The sequence below is a fragment of the Antechinus flavipes genome, chromosome 6 (assembly GCF_016432865.1).
Source record: "Antechinus flavipes isolate AdamAnt ecotype Samford, QLD, Australia chromosome 6, AdamAnt_v2, whole genome shotgun sequence".
NCBI lineage: Eukaryota > Metazoa > Chordata > Mammalia > Dasyuromorphia > Dasyuridae > Antechinus > Antechinus flavipes.
The window spans coordinates 52509603-52515892 of NC_067403.1; positions in this window are offsets into that span (position 1 = coordinate 52509603).

A 6290-nucleotide genomic window follows, 5' to 3' on the forward strand; every position below is an offset into this window, starting at 1 on the left:
TGCAGAAGTTGCAATGGTTTTATGCTAAAAAGTTATACAGAAAACACATTGAACACTCAAAAGATTCACTAATTTGTAGAAATAATAATATTAATAAATGGAAAATCCATAAAATACCATTTCAGTTGCTTTCCTTTAACCCCATGGATAATTTTACTCTCTGAGAATACTCTGAGAAACTGGACAGCTCAGACTGGAATTGCTAAATGCTCAAATCCTTCCCAATGGGACTGTATTGCTTGAATAATTACAAGTGATTTTAGGGAATGAAGAAATCCAGACATTTTGCCCTTTCCACCCTCTCTCCCCATGGTATAGTTTCTATCCTTAAATTATAGGGTCCTTTGCTTTAGGAGCATTCATGGTTGATGTGAGATGAAGTGGAAGGGAGGAAAAGAAGCCTTTATTGAATAGCCCCAATTTTATTGTTGTTGAAGTCTGAGCAAGGTTTTTAGCTAAGAGTATGAGGAATAAGGAGTATCAAGACTTGAAAAAGTTTGCAAAGTTTTGAAATAGCCACTACAGTGAGTTAGGATAGTAAATCAATGAAGGAGGTATAAAGGGATTGCTTTGGTGAAGGAAAGGCCTATTTGAAATTATATAACCTAAATTTGTAGTGGGCCCAGTCAACACAGATTTATGATTTCTCCCATTGTTCAGTAGCATATGAATAGGAATGAAGGCCATGAATGTTGGTAGTAGCCCAAGGCTAGAGCTTAGAAAGGCAGGATCACTGATAAAATAACAAGCAAGAGATTAAAATATGTTACTTCTGGCATTGAAGATGGGGAATCCTCTCTCGGGAACTTTGTTCTTAGGACATATGAGTGAGCCCATGAGATCTCTTCATTTTGTACTGAGAAAATTGTACTCGGAAAATTTGTAATGGGAAATTTTATTCTCAGGCACTCTTCTCTAAGGCTATGTGTGAAACATGTCTACTTCTACCATGTGCTTCTAATAAGAGTTTCTATCAAATGTGCCTAGAATGAGGAAAAGGAGGGATCCATTTTTACTTCCTCAACAACATGGAACTCTGGAAAAAGGAGCAAGTGAAAAGTCAAAAAGGGAACAGAAAATGGCCAAGTTGATTTGTCTTACTTTAATAAAACTGTAGGGATGGGAGATTATGTATTATGAAAGGATCTTTCCTTCTGTTATATTTTGCTCCCACAGAGGAAAAAAAATCATTTTTATTAGTTACTATCAGAATGATTTTCTAACCTGAGATAGACTTCATATTTATTATATAATATCTCATGAGTGGTTATTGTAGAACTTTGAACAAATCATTGACTCTGGCAAACATAATCTTTGCTCAACTGAACCTCATGGTTTGGTTCACATCCTTTATCGTACTTTATTCTTTCTACTTATATGGGTATTTGTGGACAAAAAAGTTCAAGTGTTCTCAAGAGATTATTAATTGATTGATTATCAGTCAACAAGTATTTATTAAGTATTTACAATTTGCCAAATATTATGCCAAGCACTGAGTATATTTAGAAAGTAAAAAAGAATCTTTGTCTTCAAGAAACTTAGGTATTAAAGGAGGAAAATAAGAGGAAGGATGACAATACATAAATCAGTTCCAGTGACGTGAGTAGCTAAGGGTGCCAGAAGAGACCTCTTGAAGGAGGCTTAAAGGAAGCCAGGAATACTAAGAGTGGGGATAATGAGGGGGAGAATTCCAAGCAGAGGGAACAACCAGTACAAAGAAAGAGACAGAAAATGGAGTGAAGAACAGCAAATAGGGATGGTAAAGCTCATGACTAGAATGTGAGAAATAGAAAGATATTCTTTTTTTAATAATAATTTTTTATTTTTTAAAATAATTATAACTTTTTATTGACAGAACCCATGCCAGGGTAATTTTTTACAACATTATCCCTTGCACTCACTTCTGTTCCAACTTTTTCCCCTCCCTCTCTACACCCCCTCCCCCAGATGGCAAGCAGTCCTTTACATATTGAATATATATGTTAAATATGTCATAGTATATTGTAGATACAATATATGTTTGCAGAACCGAACAGTTCTCTTGTTGCACAGGGAGAATCGGATTCAGAAGGTAGAAATAACCCAGGAAGAAAAACAACAATGCAGATAGTTCACATTCATTTCCCAGTGTTCTTTCTTTGGGTGTAGCTGCTTCTGTCCATCATTGATCAATTGGAACTGAGTTAGATCTTCTCTTTGTCAAAGAAATCCACTTCCATCAGAATACATCCTCATAAGTTATTGTTGTTGAGGTATATAATGATCTCCTGGTTCTGCTCATTTCACTCAGCATCAGTTCATGTAAGTCTCTCCAAGCCTCTCTGAAATCCCTGCTGGTCATTCCTTACAGAACAATAATATTCCATAACATTCATATACCACAATTTACCCAACCATTCTCCAATTGATGGGCATCCATTCATTTTCCAGTTAGAAAGATATTCTTGTTGGTGACAGGACTACATCTTATTGATCTTTGTTTTCTGATATAAGCCTAAAACAATTGTTTGTTGATTTGACTTGAATTAAAATCAATATGTTTGAAATTTAACATATAATCAACATGGTTGACTATTAGCTGAGATATCTAAAGCCTCTCCTAGTTTCCAGTTGCGATGCTCCTATGAATTGAATTGGTTAAGTCTCTTGAGGTTATGCACTATGCTTTTTTTTCATTTCGGTGTTGATAGTATCTGACACATAATACATACTTTAAAAACATTTGTTAAATTAAATTGTGTTTGTTTAATGATTTCCTATTGTTTACATAGACCAGGAGATGGCAGCATAACAATAGACCCACCTTGTTTTGTTTTATTTTTCTTATGACTTTCTTGATGGAATAGTTGGATGCAGGTGTCTGTCATACTGCTGTTTCCTGGATTTGACTATAATTGACATTGCATCAGTGAATTGTACAGACCTTGTTTTTGTTTTGGATTGCTTGCTTGCCCCAAATAGCATTTGTTATGCTTTCATCTTTATAATCAAAACTATGGTATACCTGTAGAGTTTAATAAGGCATTTTATTTTATTATACTGCTTCTTTCTAAGCAAAATGATTATCTCTTGGTTAGCAAGAAATGCTCTATTTTTATTTAAAATCAAATGTCACAATAATATCTTAATTTATTTCCTTGCTTAACTATGAAAGTAAAATCTTTCAACAAAGGGAATAAGTCTTTTCCCAAATGGTAATCCCATAGATTTTGAACATTCTGGATAACTCTATATCTTCTACAGATGGTTTGACCAGAAACAATTGTCTCAGAACACTATCCATCTAATGAGAAGGGAAAGCATTTCCTAAGGTCTGAGGGAGGAAATCCTAGAGTGAATAAACACTTACACAAAATTCCTTGTTCAACTCTTGATACTTAGAGGCGCTAACAGGTTATTCTCCATTGCTGTTGTTTAGTCATTTCAGTCATATCTGGCTTCAGGATCCCAATTTGGGTTTTCTTGGCAAAGAAACTGGAATGGATTGCCATTCCCTTCTCTGGCTCATTTTACAAATAGGAAACTGAAGCAAATGGGTAAAATGACTTGCCCAGGGTCATACAAGTGATGTGTCTGAGGCTGTATTTGAACTCAGGAAGATGATTCTTCCTGACTTCAGGCCCAGCACGCTAATAATATATCACCTATCCACTCTATTTATTCTCTACTATAATGAAGTCAAAATGTACTGAATAATACATTGGGCCAATTCCTCTAGGAATATTCTACTTTCTGTGAAAATTTTGGACAAAGTAATATGTTTAAAAAAAGCAAAGGGATGTGACATGTTTGACAGAGAAATCTCACCTTCCAACTAATCTCTGAAGTACAATCACGAAAGATTCTTCATTTGTATTCAGTTCATATATAGTCATGGTGAATTAGTCTTTTTTTAAAAAAAAAAAGCAATAGTAGTTCACATGGACCTTGTTTACTCATTTGTAAAAAAATATGATTTCTGAGGTCCTTCTTAGCTCTAAATTCATGATCTAATAATTTTCAAGTTGAAACAATGCAAAAAGGGAGAAAAGGAAAATATACCCTATAGCACATAAGGAAATGACAGCAGAGTGAAGAGAGTATCCTAGTTAGAGGAGAAAGACTTCATTCTGAAACCTGCTTAAGAAACTCACTGAATGTTACTGTCTGTTGAGTCATTTAATTTCAGGAGTCACTGTAAAGTGGAATAACAATATCATCTACCTTTTGGGATTGTTTTGAAGATAAAATAAGAAACATATATATTTCTATATGAAAGCTAGCAATTTTTCTTGGTTAGATGATTTAAAAACAAAAATGGGGGTCTTTTTCTTTAACCATATATCCCATTATAACAGTGTTTCGTGGAAATTGAGTCTATATTTGTTATCAGAGATATATATTAATTTGTACAGAAGAATATTTAGGAAGGGAAATAAAATCCTTTGATTTGATATAATCCCCCCAAATAATTACTTATTCTATTAATTTTGTAGCAAAAGATAAGGAAAAGCAACAGAAGAGAAAACATAATTTCCTAAGATCAATGGGATCCCTAGTAACAAGTACTCCCAGGGAACTTATTGGTGGATGGTGGTAATGGTGGAGATGCAGGTAAATACAGGTACTTATACATTTAGCTATCACTCTATTGCTGAACTCTACACTAGAGTTCTATTTTCCCACTCCAAGAATACTTACTTATGACTATCCTTCAAACTTGGAACTTTCTCCTTCCCCATCCAATCTCTTGATTCCCTGGATTTCTTCAAATCTTTGCTAAAGCCTCATCTTCTGTAAGAAGGCTTCCAGGGTTCCCCTTAATGCTAATGCCCTTCTTCTGTTGATTATTTCCAATTTATCTGGTATATCTCTTGTTTGTACATAGTTGTTTGGAGTATCTCTCCCATTAAATTGTAAGTTCGTAGAGAAATAGTACTATCTTTGCTCTTCAAAGCAATTAGGTGGTGAATGAGATGGAGAGAGAGCCCCAACTGGAGTCAGATCTAATCTTATATAGTTACTACCTGTGTGATCCTGGGCAACTTATATCATTTTCCTCACTAGTAAAACTGGAATAATATCACTTATCTCCCTAGGATTATTGTGGGGATCAAATAAGATAATTTTTTAAAGGACTTAGCATGTTGCTGGCACATAGTAGGTGCTTTAATAAATGCTAATCAATAGAAAGATTATCATTACCATCCTACAGTGATTTTTCTCATTATCTTAGTGTTCTTTATAAATGGAACAGAAACCAAACCTTCTAAAATAATTCTCTGTGGTCAGCTTTTTAAAAAATTAATGATGGATATTTTTGTAGTGACATTTTAAACTGGATTAATATGATCAAAGAAAATGAAAAATCAAGATTCATGTTTGTTTCCATATTACAGGATATTTTATTGTACTGTAATGAAAAATAGCATATTTAGCAGACTATAATACATGTTACAAATCTGTTATTGAAAAATAGTCATTAATAACAAGATGGAATTTCTTTTCATTTCTATAATTGAAAATGTCCCTTGGCTCTTTGAGATCTCATCTCATTCTACTCATTTTCTCTTCATTAAGACTTCTTATTGTACCCCAAAGTTTAAGAGTCTTTGTCCTTAGTTTCAGATGTTTATGCAAAATTTTTAGTAGTTTAATTCAGCATCCTATTGTATCTTCTCTGTTAAATGCCATCAGCATCATCAGAGCAAGGACTCATTCATTTCTTGCTGAAAGGCTAAAGTATCAGTGCATCTGGCTAAGGAGTTAGCACTCTAAAGCCATTAGATAAAAATATAAATGTAAACATTGTTCAGTTTCAAGTATTTGATAAATTCTGCCTGGAAAGTAGATCTTTTCTTGGGTCTCTCCCTCTTGGTGCTGTGTTTTAAAACGCAAGATTCTGTAAAGTCAGGGCACTGGCTTATTTTTTTGTTTGTTTGTTGTTTTTTTAGAAAGAATATATGACACTGCTTAATAAAGTTTATTTGATGTTGAAGACAAAGGTGAATGAAGGGAAGGCTAGTGTGCTCAGCCAAGGGCAAGAAAGTATAGGACAAATGTTTACTCATCTGCTTGAGCCAGATTTAAAGTAAAAATCCTTAATTTGGGGGTCAAGGGGTTCATAGATGTCAAGGAGATTGATGAACTTTAATGAAAAAAATCTTCATTTTCACTAACATCTAACTTGAAACATTTGCATTTTTTTTAACATTATGAGTTTTTTTTTAAAAAAGCACATTTTCAGAAGGGGCTCATGGGCTTTATTTACCGATTGATAAAAGTGTCCATGAAAATACACACAAACTTTA